General features: G+C 38.1%; 1 protein-coding gene across 2 annotated transcripts in view; it reads right to left on the bottom strand.

Moving 5' to 3' along the window:
- The window catches only part of SLC1A2 (solute carrier family 1 member 2), an 83,015-nt gene that overhangs the window by 44,992 nt on the left and 23,867 nt on the right, over positions 1 to 14,156 (bottom strand). Inside the window, exon 2 of one of the 2 annotated variants that reach the window (XM_033063085.2) lies at positions 8,047 to 8,257. The exons of the other annotated variant lie outside the window; for it this stretch is intronic. The gene's annotated coding sequence lies outside the window, so the exon portion shown is untranslated. The remainder of the gene's footprint in view (positions 1 to 8,046; positions 8,258 to 14,156) is intronic. 2 annotated transcript variants of the gene reach the window in all.

The raw sequence follows: 14,156 nt of genomic DNA, 5'->3' as shown, positions 1-14,156 counted from the left end.
GGAAATGCTCTCTTCCAGAAACTGTTGGGGATAGAATCAGAAACTGCACAAAGAGCAACTACTAAGAAGCCTACAAGAAAACAGTGGAACTTCTATGCAGAAAATGTCAGAATTTGAATTAGTGTATGAAAACTCAAAGTACCAACTTGTTCCTATGTCTCTGACTACAGATAATGGTCTTTCTCAGCTGTTCTCCAAAATCTGACTTACAACTATAAAGCTACTAATTTACTACTGCAATCTCTGAGTGCCAGAAACCTCTACAAAACTGCAGAAGTCATATAGCATAACATTATAAACAGATTATGTTTGTTCACCAGTGCAATATTACCTGACAGAGAGAGAAGGGAAAAAAAAAAGAATTTTAAGCTTTTTCTCTCATTAGATGACATATTTAGTTTAAAATGTGTCCCATTCAAGAAACTCCTTGCCATTATTTTCTCTTAATTATTTTACTTTTTTAGTTTTTCTTACCCAGAATGTCTGTTTCTCTTTTAATGCCACTACACTTTCATTATAGCCAGACATTCAGATTGCTTTCATCACAACTATTGCTCCAACAAAATTGCTTTGGCCGAATTGCTCGTGTTCATTGAAAAACATCTCAACAAAAAATACCTGGGCTGGGCTCTGAAAAAGTGAAGGAACTTAGTTGTGAAGGCATACTAACTCGCTGTAATATGTTAAAGAGGTTATAGAAATCAGGTGTAGCATAACAGAATCACTTGGGATACAGTTTAAAAAGAGAGCTCCATGTGCTCCCTGGAGCTGTATTTGTGATCACACACAGCAAGCTTTGAAGAGTGCGTGCCATCTACTGGAACCAAAAAGATTTCTTACAGAAGAAGTCCTAAAAAGCAGCAGTGACTTTCACCCAGTGTAAAGCATCTTCTTTGTCTCATGTGACTTTGTAATTAGGGTTTGGAGCCTTTTATTCATACTGTGCCTTTAAAATAAAGGAAAAACAGTTGTAACCACACTTTGACCACAATCTTGCGAAAGTAGGGAAAACTTTCCTATTCACACGGACTAGTAATTTATTCTAGAAGCTGAATGAAATAGAATGGACATTGAGATAAATAGGTTGCTTGGGTGATCTCTCTATTTTTCCCTGTTACCAACATATAAGAGATGTCTGTTGGGAAACTACACCCAGAAAATCCATTGCATTAATGTTTATATTTATATATAAATTATATATATTAATAAATACAAAACAGCTTTCAGAAAGTAGAGTATATGTAGGATTATGGACCTGAAGATGGGTGGTTGGGTTGCTTTCTACCTTATACACTGTGATGCCCTCAGGGCATGCAACACTCCATCAAAGGATCTGCCTGCCTCCCCAGATCTGCTTACATTCATTTTATAGAAGCAAAAGAGTTGAGAGAATTTCATCAGTAGCAGGAACAAGATTATTTTTGGCATTCCATAAGTCTCTATCCCAACAATGCATTTTCTTGAACACTTTAATCTTCTTCCTTATTTATAATATTGTCCACTGGACTGCAGCACCACTTGGAGCAGCCTCAACTGAAATACTGCAGTTGAGCTTGGCAGTGTCTTCTTAGTGAGGTGTTTTCCTTCAACACAGAGCAGCATGGTTACTGTGTAAGGGTTGAAGACAAATCTTTATATCCAAAACTTGTTAGGCTCAACAGCAGGTTGCGTTTCTGTGAGCTGCTGAAGTTGGTTTTCTGTATGATACAACTACTGCCACTGCATAAGGATCCAAGAGGTCCTGTGAAAACTAGGATGGATTTTCTAACCTTGGCCTAATTCAAACATGGAAACTTGAAATGGTTAATTTTCCAGTTATTCCAAGGTGTTTTAATATGAAGAGTTAAGCAGGTAAAACTAGAGGGATCATTTAACTGGGTTTGAAATCTCTGACACTGAGCAGCTCTAGATACCCAGGACATGACTATAAAACAAGCAGGTAGCACAGTATTCCCCAAAGTATTGTCCCGGCATTCATTGGTCTGCGGGTTGAGGATTTCAAGGATTATCCAAACATAAATTGTATAACTTCTTCAATAAAAAGTTAGAAAAAGGAAGCAGAAGGACATGCCACAAGCAAACTTTCCCATTTTATCTTGTGAGATTTATAATCCACATTGCTTAAGGAGAGACCAAACCTGAGATGGCTTTCAGAACCTCTGTAGAACATGCTGTACAAGTAGAAAGCTTACAGACTTTTAAATTAAATTATACTCATCTACATCTCCAATCATAAATTACAGAATGGTCTAAACCCAAACCACATGCACCGTGTCTGTTTTCCATGGTGAATTCCAAAGCATATTATGTAAACATCACATCCAGCAAAGTGATGATGTATGGCAGGGTGCTTTAGTCCAAGGAATACAAAGTTTATGCCCCATAATGAACTCCCGTAAGCTAAGTCCTAAGGTTTCTGCTGAGTTTTTACTGACATTTCTACTAAAGTCACTTGAATGTTTACCTAAAGTTGGAGCTATGGAAAAATCTCATTCACTTTTGGAGGAAATTATTGCCAAGAAATAAAAAAATCTCACACCACTAAAGGTCTAAGCACTGGAAGTCTCCACATGAGTTTGAAGTAGGATAGTAAAACTGTGAAGCATGACACTCCTCAGCTGTGGGACTCCTGGCTCGTCCCCAGGCCAACATCAGAGGAAATGCACACAACTGGAGCCTCACTTTACAACATGTCACACCCAAACACGATCTTCTGGTCTTCTAATCTAGTGAAAAGAGAGCTCCTGGGACACAGCTGTGTGTTAACTTGGCAGCTCTTACACATATCCTTAAAGTTAAGTACGTGTTTATCTGGTGAACTGGTCCCTAACCACTGAATCACAGGAAGATACAGCCCTAGAATTTACAAGGTAACTTCTCTTAAAAAAATCTTCCCAATTTAAAACGGAGTTTTAAACTGAAAATAACTGATGCCTAAATATCAAATTATAACTAATGGCTGTACGTATCCTAGATTATCTTTTTAATGATGACCAAATATGAGGTTTCTAAGTACTTAAAGACCTTGAAGCTAATACTCCTTTGAAAGGGCCTAATGGTTATTTTTATTATATACAGATCATCTAGAAAATTCTAACTACTTAGTTAGAAAGCTTTAGGGAGCCTTTAGCATATATTTCTTTTATTTACTGCATTTGTATTTAGTTGTTTGAAAACTTTAATAGCAAAGGACACTTGAAACAATGATTCATTGCCATTGTCCTGCTGTTTGTAGCCAGCAGAGAGCTGGAGTCCCAGCTGGCCAGACTGTTTCTGATTCCTGGCACTCTCACTCAAGCTCTGGTTGTCAGTACAGTGACCACAGGGGTCCTCAGTGCAAGCCAATGCATGTCTTGATCATTTACATTTACAGCTTCTTCTTCATCAGCAGATTATTCCTTCAAAAACAACAAAGGGATGAAGCAGCCACAATGGACACACTAAAAATACAATGGACTAGTAATGCTGTGGTTTTCTCCATTTAATCATGCCCTGAAATTAAGATGCTAAGTTTTATAGCACCTTATAGCACTTGTCTGTTGCTTTCACGTTTGTGAAGAAATTGCTATTAAAAATCTGCAGAGTGCATGACCTAGCATTTTATCCCTGCAAACAATACAAAATCTACTACTTTAATTGCTTGTCTTTGGTTACATATTTAGTATAAGATTTTTAAGTGGGAAAACTTTAAACTTTATTTTCACAACACACCTGGTTGAAGAAGCATTCTCTTCAAATGCTCTTTAGAATGCCCTGCCCACGTATCCTGCAGTTACACATTTGTTTAATTTGTGGTACTTTTCTGCCAGATTAACTAACGGGTGACACCAATCAAAGCACGAAGTTTGTACTATTGAAATATTTAAAAAGCTCTGGGAATGAAAAATCTGTGACCGTGCATTCATATGTCTTTCCTGGGGCATCACAGAGCCACTGACTTGAAGTTCCTTTATATTTTTGTTCCATTTTCTTTCCCCTCTCTCTGCCCAGCTCAAGTCTCATACACTAACTCTGCTACTTTCTAACTACAGTAATTTCACGCCTATAAGGTGCACCCTTTTGACTAAAATTTTGGTCCCAACCCGGAAGTGCGCCTTATACTCCGGTGCACCTTTTACTCATGACATTACTGTACTGAAAACCCTAGGTTTTCACAATTGCATTTATTGTAACAAGTCTTGCACTTCTTGAATCACTTAACTCAGTTTCTTCTGCTGCTAATGCTTCTTTATGCTGTTGTGCAGCCGAAGTATCGCCCCATTGCTCGTTGAGCGGCCAAAGCAAACATCTCCTGTGACCTTTTGGCCACTGCATCCTTCACATGGCACCAGTCAGTGAATGTTTCAAAATACACAAGTGTCCCTTAGGATTTTTACACAAGCACTGTGACCATCCCCAAAAATGATGAGCAAGCTCCTTCAGCTGACAGAAACCGGAAGATTCATCAAAATCAAAGCATTTTCTCTAGAGAAAATATCGAAGGATTCACTTCTTGAAGAGGAGCCCTGATCAGTTTCTCTCCCTGTCTCATCTCCTTCATCTGTCCCCACTCCTCTCCTCCACAGCAGCAGGTGGTCATTCCCCATTCCTTGCTGTCCCCCTCCACCTGCCTGCAGAGAAACTCCAGCTGTGCCATGCTGCACACGCAGGCAGGCTTCCCAGAACTCAGGTAAAAGTCACCTTCTAGAAGTGACACTTTGAAAAATTTCAAGCCAGAACCAATGGATCACTCCTTTTACCGTAATTACTACATTTATTATATTTCTTGACAGGTTCGCTTGAACCTTCAAGGGGAAAAAGCACAGTTTGTTTCAATGCTTGCAGCAAACTCTCCCTACCAGCTGCTGTAAAGATAAATTCCATTGGAACAAATACTGTCTTCAGCTTTCCTAATATGTTATGAAGTTTTACTTCTAGCAGATTTCAGAATGGTTTTGCCTGGCAATCACAGCACCACCTACAAAGAGAAAGATCTACTTTCTCTACTGGAAAGTCTACTGAAGTAGACTACTGGAGATGAATGGGCACACCTTTTGCTGGTAAAAAAAAAATTGTGTGTTTTTCCGAAAAAAAGCACTTTATGTGTTGATATATAGTGTCAGAAGGCAGACTGGGCTAAAGGAAAATCCAGTTTCCTAAGAACTTCATGGAGCTCAAACTTTGTCCCAGACTAACGTTAATTTGGGGACACCCATGAACGCCTCTATAGTTTTTCTAGTCTGGGCTTTAACTGACAGGTAGCAATGAAATAATTTTAGAAAACATTTCACTGTATTTTAACATTGGATTTATCCCTATTCTGCTTCCTTCTTCATTATTCTGCTTTAAACTCTTCAGCAACTGAATCTTAAAATACTTAAAGGAAAAAGAAATCTTCAACTGTTTCACAGGCTTTCTACAGTCACTGAACTAGCATGTTACAGTCTAGACTGACTTCTCCTAGAAATAATAGCTCTTCAGACCATTATTCTGTATATTAATGTTCCAGATTGTTAATAAGCATCACCTAAAAGAAAGCTCACCTTCATGCTGAATCCTGAACCACGTTTTTCCTCTTTATTAATTAGCTTTTCCAAGTTAAGCAAGGTCAGCACATCTCTTTTTTTGTGTCTCACTTGTCTGCCCCTTTAATCTCCTTATGTTTAATCTATTTTCTGAGCTGCTACCTCTCACACATTGACAGATATATATTCATATGATTTTTTAAGACCTCAGTCCACTTAAAAATTCTCTTGGGTTCTTTTCTTTTTTTTCTGTCGCTTCCACAAAGGAAAGGAGATTTCTTTCTCTTGGTTGTACAGGTATGTATGAGAAGACCTGGCTCTGTGAGTGACCAAAATTAGGAGTACATAAAGCTCAGAAATAGCTTTTCCCAGGTGCAAAGGAATTTATTGTGTGGGACATTACCATGTCTCTCAATTGAGTGCCTATTTACTCCTAATTCAGAGCTTAATCAAAATTCAGGGCTTGAGAAAAGTTCAGCAAAAGTTTGGAACACATTCCCATTTTATATATGCTGAAATGAAAGTCTGTGATTCCTAAGGTCCACACATACTTTCATCTCGTAAGGGACATTAACATGATTTACTCCTCCCATCACCAGACATAATGTGTACTTTAGCCCAGCCTATTAAGAGGAATAGGAAACCATCTGGGTACCCTGATTACAGCTTCCATGGCAAGACAACAGCAATACCACATTGTGACAGTTTGATAATCCAGCCAGGGGAGTTCTGATCTGAGTTTAGCTTGAAGTGATTGATTTCCATTCAAGGAAAAGAAAGCATGCTCCAAGATCTCTCTCTGTACATTCCTTGCTCACACAGATCCTCCAGGCAGTTTAAATATCTGCTATAAAATCAGATTCACAGAATTATCTCAATTTTCTTAAACTTCCTTCATCCCTGGGCCATATTTGTATGAAAAATAAATGAAACATCATAGAATTCTGGAAACCCTATGTTTTAGTTTGTGACAGCATCATTAATGCAATTTAATGCCTTTCTTTTTGAATAATAAACCCCTCAGCTGTTCAAAACAAATAAAGCAATATATATGTGGTCTTCATGTGCTCTTTGAATAAAATATAAGCAAGAAAAATCCCAGGAGGTCTATCAAATGCAAACATGCAATACCAAAACAAACATGTCATCATTACTTGCCAAGATACATACTCATAACACCACTCCTCGGTTTATAACCTCAGACATGAGTTAAACTAGCAGTAGATTTACAATTTCTACTCTGTAGATTCTTGACTAGGGGTCACATGAATTATTACAAAAGTTGCAGTGTGAATATTTATAGTAAAGCAAAAGAAGGAAATTACAGCTGCTGATTTTGTTTATTCTTGCAAATACATATATATTATAGATACATATTATGAGCACCCATATATATGGCTGCACATAAAATCTATGAATTTTTTCCCCCTCAAAAGGAAAACTCGTTAGAAAACAAAAGTAAAGTAACAGTGTAAATGTTTTAGCAGCCTTAACACAAAAATGGTTATGCAAAAAAAGATAGTACTAGAATTTGTTAAACCAGGTTAACTCAGGAAGAGACATAAAAATGAATGTTAATATGTCCAAAGTATAATAATAAGTATGTCTGTCATCTTTAACAAACAAATAGAATAACAAATATAACAAATTATAACAAATAACAAATTATATGTGATACAGTGAACAATGTCCCATGCCCACATCTTTGAACATTTTCTCCCTAACCAAATCTTTCATTGTTGAGAAATATTAAAGGCCTACAGGTTAGAAAAGATTCTTTAATGCAGGAATACATTTGCAGTTTCTCTAAGAGCTTTTGAAACTGCATTTACAGAATAAAGTGTCACAGGAATTTTTTCACAGAAGTATGAGGTAGAAAGGACCATGTAATACAGCTGTATTCAAATAGTATTTGACTGTGGACAGAAAAGGTGAAAACTCACTTGCAAGAAAATTTTTCAACAAAAACTACAGTCTGACAATCAAACTTCCCCACCTCTCCTACAATTTGTACTTGACTCTAATTTTTTGCAGGCAGTTTCTTTCACTCATATCTCTTTCACAAAGGTGAAGCAAAATAAATACTCCATATGTAGCTGGAGGAAAGAACACTGAAAGGACACTACTGAGTTACATAATGGCAACCTGGGTCCTTCAACTCTTTCACCAAGTAGCAGCTGTGGAGAAGAATAAGTACCAAAATTTTGGTTTCTCCTGGCCCACCACTACTTGCCAGAAATGCAACAGAAGAGTCCAATTTACCTATTGTATTCCATGGTCATTTTGCTGGATTATATGTTTTCTTGTAGTAAATGCTGCATCTGTTCTGTATTTACTAGATTTAACCCATATAATAGCTATGAACTCAAAACCAAATAAAAATGCCACTAGCAATTCAGATTTAGAAATGAAATACATATTTATAAATATACCAGAAGATTGTGCTGGATGTAAACAGAGTTTAAAAAAACAGTGTTCAGTATTTCTATTCACTACAGACTGTGGGTTTGGCTCTATTGAATATGAAATGCTTCTTACTTGCCTTCAATGTAGAATGGGGGAAAAAAAACTTCTAAAGAGGAATCTTGACAGTAGAAACATTCACACTTCTCAACAAAGAAGTTGTGAAATGACAACTGGTGTTGTGAAAGTGACCCTTAGCATAAAGCTTGAAGTGGAATTTGGCCAGAACATCAACTCCTCCCACGTCTTTTGCGAGTTGCTGAAGAAGTCACATTGCTCCAGCCAGTGGTCTGAAGAAAACATGTATGTGAAGGAAAGAGAATTAATAACCAGACATTTCTTGTTTGTTGACATTTTCAATGAGCAAATATGCCACATCAGCCTGCATGCAGTGCTATTGCGGCAGGAGAGCTTGGCCCTAACATCCTTTGCCAGTAGGACACGGCAGTGATGGGAAAGGTCTTAGAGAAGCACTGCAACTGTATTGCCCTGGAGTCATGCAAAGACTGTTTTCCTCTGCAGTCAGCTTTCTTCCCTTTAGTCTCTTCTAACACCTGTTTTGCTAGACAAGAGAGCAGTGGCATCAGGAGTAGCAGCAGCAACTCCTTTGTGCCTTCTGTTCCCTTTCCACTCACCTACAACAGGCAAAAAGCAACTTTAAAAAAACATTTTTACTGAAGCATGATCTTGAAACTATACCTAATGATAAAGAGACATATTCAGCTGAGGAGTTTTAGCATATGAGGTGGTATTTGAAGCAGGAAAAGTAACATCTGGCTACAAGGGCCTCAGTATTTTTGTATATCTGAAGGAAGATTGGAAGTCTGGTCTGATCCTACATTGCCTGTTAAGTCTCACAGTGCTCATGTATTTAATTCTTCCTGCTCCTTGCTTGGGATTTTCCGCCTTAATATCTCTATGGTCTGAATTAGCATTCATTTTTTACTGCAATCAGTCATAAAAAGGTGGCGGTGGTGTCAAATTATTTTTGTAAACAGCTGAATCTGCTGTACCTATGCCAAGCAATCTGTAACCACAGTGATGTATGAAATGTGGGATAAAGACTCAAAATGAGACATTATTAATAGAGAAATACAGAAGTAAGAAAGCAAATACCACAAACAACTTAAATGAATACCACCTTTGTTCTTTGTAAATGCATGTGAATGTCCTAACTCCAGTTTCATAACTTTGCTTTCTGACATGAAAGGAGTGTACACAAGGAAAACAGAAAGAGGGAAATTTTAATGGGAGCTAATAACTTCTAAAGATAAGGACAGGACCTCATAAAGAAAGATACCTTCTCTTGCTTAATGTACAAAGGGAAAAAAACTCCCCAAAACAAACTTCCCTGGGTACACTCAAACCTCAAATCAGTGAGGGGCACAAAGCATGCACTATTGTGCAATTAAAAGTGCTGGAGAGTACAAAATGTTTTCTATGACGGAGTAGCTTTGGTTTAGCTCCTGTTTTAATAATGTTTCAGGAGGTACATCTGTGACTGGCACTCAGGATAAAGGTTAGCAGACAGCAAACAACATGTCCTCTCTGTGGTCACTCTCTGTGCTTAGCTGCTGGTTTTTGCAGATTCTTCTCTTGTTTGGTTACTCATGGAGAAATAGGTACACCCTTGATTCACACTTCAAAATCAACAGCAGAAAAAACAAACATGAGGGGGAAAGCAACTGCTTTAAAAAATAATTTGCTAGAACCTCTGAAACCTCTGAGTTGATGCAAACTATTTCAAGTCTTAGTCTGCCCTAGAGCAAACCAGGTGAGCTCTAGAACTGACATATTTTGCTGCTACAGACCCCTGCGGGTTCATTCATAGGGTGAAGAGATGACAAGAAAGATGGTTTTTATGGTTTTTAAAAGGATGCTTTTGCTCTGTAATTTACTTTATACACTTCTGCTCATGCCCTTGGCACAGTTTCACCTCTGGTTTCAAAGAAAAAAGAATCTTGAAAGATCTTCCTTACGCTCAGCTATTACTGACTGAAGTCAGTAGGTGGAGACTTAAGTTCTCGGGCTGTGAGATCTCTGCAGCTTCCTAATGCTGAGGCCTGCACATAAGACACGGTGTCATGGTCTCACGTGCTTGTCTGAAATGATAATGCTGAAGGTTTTAGAGAAGGAGCCTGTCTGGTTACTCAGCCTGACCTAAACTGCCTTAAAGGTCATTCAGTTATCAGTGGATGCATCCCTTTTTAGCAGATGCCTCAAGAGCCCTTTTCCATAGCCAATAGAAAGGATACAGACAGAAAAAGTAACTGAAAACCACAATAATAAGAACTGATGATTGTCAGGAAAATTGTATGAGATCTAGGGCATTTGATGTATTTTAAAATACTATAGGAGTGTAAGAGATTCAGATTATGCCATCCTTGGCTAGGATGGGCTAGGCCCCTCCAAGACCCATCATGGCACTACATTACCCAGACAATGGTTGATTTAAATTCTAAGCCAGCTGCATGACAGTGATCAGATTATATTTCGATGAAAAATCTAAAGTTACAGTTACACAAGGTCTTTTTTTTCCAAGCAGTAGCTTCTTCAAAGGAAGCAGAAAGGAACTAGAATGAAGGCCCCCATTATTCTGCCAGCCAACTGAGATGACCAGGTGTAGAAGGCAGCTCAGCATGCACTCTCCTACAGGTGTGAACAGAGCATGTTTCCCTCGGATACAGCTTTCCAGAACTGCACAGTCATCTAGAGCTGCAGGGCTGTAACACCAGAGGTTTGCTAAAGGTTAGACAAGTTGAGACAGAGCCCAGATCTCCACTGTTCTGTTAAGACTCCATACTTCTGAACCTGAGCCAAACCATACTAAACTTAATGGGGGATTCCTATTTCTTTTAGCAATTTTCAGAGAAAGCACTCAAACCTCAGGCTGCCTGATAGGAGGAGGTGGTCTCCTAGCTCTGAAAATACTGAGCTACGCGCCAGGAAAAAGTCCCCGGAGTAGGAAGAAGGAGCTATCCCATTCCTGCTTCTGTAGATGTAAATCCCATTCATTTACATGTGTGTCCAAAAAGATACACTGACTAAACTGGTAGGAGCAGCAATTCTATTCCTGTCTAATATAAGCTATTCCCTACAATCTCACTGATACTACTCGATACTTTTCCTCCCTGTGACACATCTTCCAAAGACTTACACTACACTCCAGAGCTCAGTTTTCTCTAGCTCAGATATGAAGATTTCAAGCAATAAATCAGAATCATTCAGTATTGATGTGCTGTAGAGGGGAATTTAAAACCTTTCATTTTACCCCAGCAATTAGGGTCTACAATGCCATCAAAGACTATTTTCATCTCCAAACTTTTGTTACTGGAGCATGGAAATAATTTGCTATACAAATTCCTTTTGGGGATACTGAAAATAACGTTCAATGTCTTAGGGAAAAAAAGGTTCCATACAATACTGTCAAACAAATAACTAATTATTTCCTTAAGCTAAATATTTCCTGGCTTTTTGGGAATAATACTTGAAATTAAGAAGTGGATTTAATTTTAAAGTATGCAATATTAATGTGAGTTGAAATCTACTCAGAAGAACCATCAGTCCCCTTATTTCAGGGAGCATTCTTGGAAACAGAACAAGAGGAGGCCACAAGCACTGAAAAAATCCTATTTAGTTGTTACACATGTAGTGTGCAGGTTATTCAAAACATTTGCCTTTAGAAATATTTTTCGCCATAGTTTTTTTGTTGATATGTTCTTTCTTTCTAGATTTCCCAGACTGGGTTTGAAAAACAAACAGAATTTCTGCACTTGTTTGTTTCTTTTTCATTAAAAAATACAAAATTAATGAGATTCAGGAAAAAACCTTTATATTTATATATATATAGATAGATATAAATTTGAGAAACACATAAAAACAACCAGTCCAGAAAAAAAAAATCTAAGTTCCATGTTCTACATAAACATGCTTTAAAGGCACAGATACAATGGCTATAGGAAAAAAGCAGAGGATTTGCATTCCTGATTGTATTGTCTTCACTTTAAGGTTAGTGGCAGCTCTGCCCACCGGCCCAGCCTTTTTAAATCTAGCCAAAGGAAAAAAAAACCAAAAAACACACAAAAGCTGACAACAGATGAACCTTGTGAAAAAATGTCAACCATCCAGAAAGAGATTATGCATCAGCCTTGATAGGAAGGTTGATCTTGGACTAGAAACATAGGCAGGAATTTTATGACTCCTGGCAATTCTTTCAAAAGCCTAACAGAAGCCAGTTTATTGTAGGCATCACCAACTGCCTTACAGGAGAGAAGACAGCTACTGATAGACACAGATATACACTACTGTTCTTTAATCAGTGTTTTTGCTCTGCTGGGAAATTAAATCAGGATTAAGTGCCATTGGTAACTATTAGGACAATTTGGCACATCTAAGAAAAAAGTCAAATGGAATAAGCCATCTCAGCTTTATTGGTATTAGTAGAGATAAGCCCGTTAATGATTAATTAATTTACTAGCATTTTGAAGAGTTATAACTCCTTTAGACTTGTCCTTGACTCTGTCACAGATCTGTCGTTACTCTGGTGATTTGCCAAACTTCCCTGTACCTTCTATTCACCTGCCAGCACAGTAAATGAATGGAATGCTTCCCACAACAGCGTTGTTAAGATGCTGAAACACATTTGAGGGCACTGCAGAATTACAGCGGTTCCATTGCTGTTTTGCTTCAGCTTTGACATGGAAGTCTGATGGAAGGGGTGCAGGAGAAGCTGCTCCCTTGCAGAGGAGCCAGCAGCACACTCGCTGGGGAACAGTGCCACACCCCATCAGTGCAATGACTCAAACCAGCCAGTGCCACACCAAATGCTGAGAAACTCACAGCACAGCCTCAAGGCTTCTGCCACTTTCTTTCATCGACAATCTCCTGAGCCTGAAAATGACACAAATAACAGCCTCAGAACAGAGACCCAGGAGAAAGCATAGGAGCATAGTCTCTATCTTGGGCTGGTGGTAGTAGACAGGGTACCTGTTTCAGTAGTCCCTACCTAGCCCAGACCTCTCCCCAGACTGTTTTCCAACTACTGACCATTACAACATTCAAGGTCCTTGCATAGCATCCCTTCATGATTCTTGCTGTACAAACTGAAAGGCAGTGTGTTTTTTCTTTTACCTTCCTCCTCCTCCAATCAGTCTACCAGAAGGCAAATCAGCTTGAAATATATATTACTCATTTCAAGCACAGGTATGGTCTCTGCAAATTTGTATCCAAGTTCTTTTATGCTACCCATCTTTTGCCTTGAGAGGGAAAACAGATACCAAAGGCTTTTATGGAAAATGCTTTATCAATATGTACTGGTAAGAATTTCTGATGTTTCCTAAGAATAATTCCATTTTTCACCTTCTTCTGTCTCAACCTGCTGTGTCAGAATTGACATAGACAGTAGTTCTAGGCAATGTTAATTTTATCAAGTTAGTATCTCAAAGATGATCAACATGGGGAAGTCATACAACATAAGCGAGTGTGTGAGTGTCATTTCTAGGTGCTCTCTTCCAAAGCAGAATCCTAGACACAATACTGAAAAACCTTGAGGTACTTCTTAGTAACTTTATTCCATAACAACCCATCCAGAATCTTCTGTTTCAAGATGCTTGATCCCAGCCACTCCAAAAAAATCACAAATTATTTGCAGGAACTATGTTACAAGGACAATAATACATAGGCAATAGAAAAGACATTCAAATTTCTCTCATACATTTCAAAATGTTTAAAAATATTGACGTCAGAAAAATTACTGGACCCTTAGGTTTCTTACACCAGTATTAGAGAAGTCTGATTTTGTTAAGCCTAATTCTCCTTAGGCTGGCATCAGAGATTCATTCTGGAGTCAAATGGGATCTGTAGTGAGAACATGGACCATCAGTTCACTGGATTTACTCCCAGGATTTGTACAATGCACATTAAATGAAAATTAAAGCACTCTTAGACCAGAGTTACCACAGGCTTTGTTCCCTCTATTTAAATTTTGTTATACCACTCATCTTAAGAGAGTTAAAACAGCATAAAACTTTTGCTCTTTGCTCAATTAAATTACTTAGCAGTCAAAGACAATCACCTAAATATTCTCTTCTCATGCTTAACCACAGACTTAATAAATCACTGTCCTTCTATTGTAGGATTCTAGGCAGTTTTCACCAAAAACCAGGGTGCTTTAATCCAGACAATAAACTC

The sequence above is a fragment of the Catharus ustulatus genome, chromosome 6 (assembly GCF_009819885.2).
Source record: "Catharus ustulatus isolate bCatUst1 chromosome 6, bCatUst1.pri.v2, whole genome shotgun sequence".
NCBI classification, from domain to species: Eukaryota; Metazoa; Chordata; class Aves; order Passeriformes; family Turdidae; genus Catharus; species Catharus ustulatus.
This window is presented reverse-complemented; position numbering and strand designations above follow the sequence as displayed.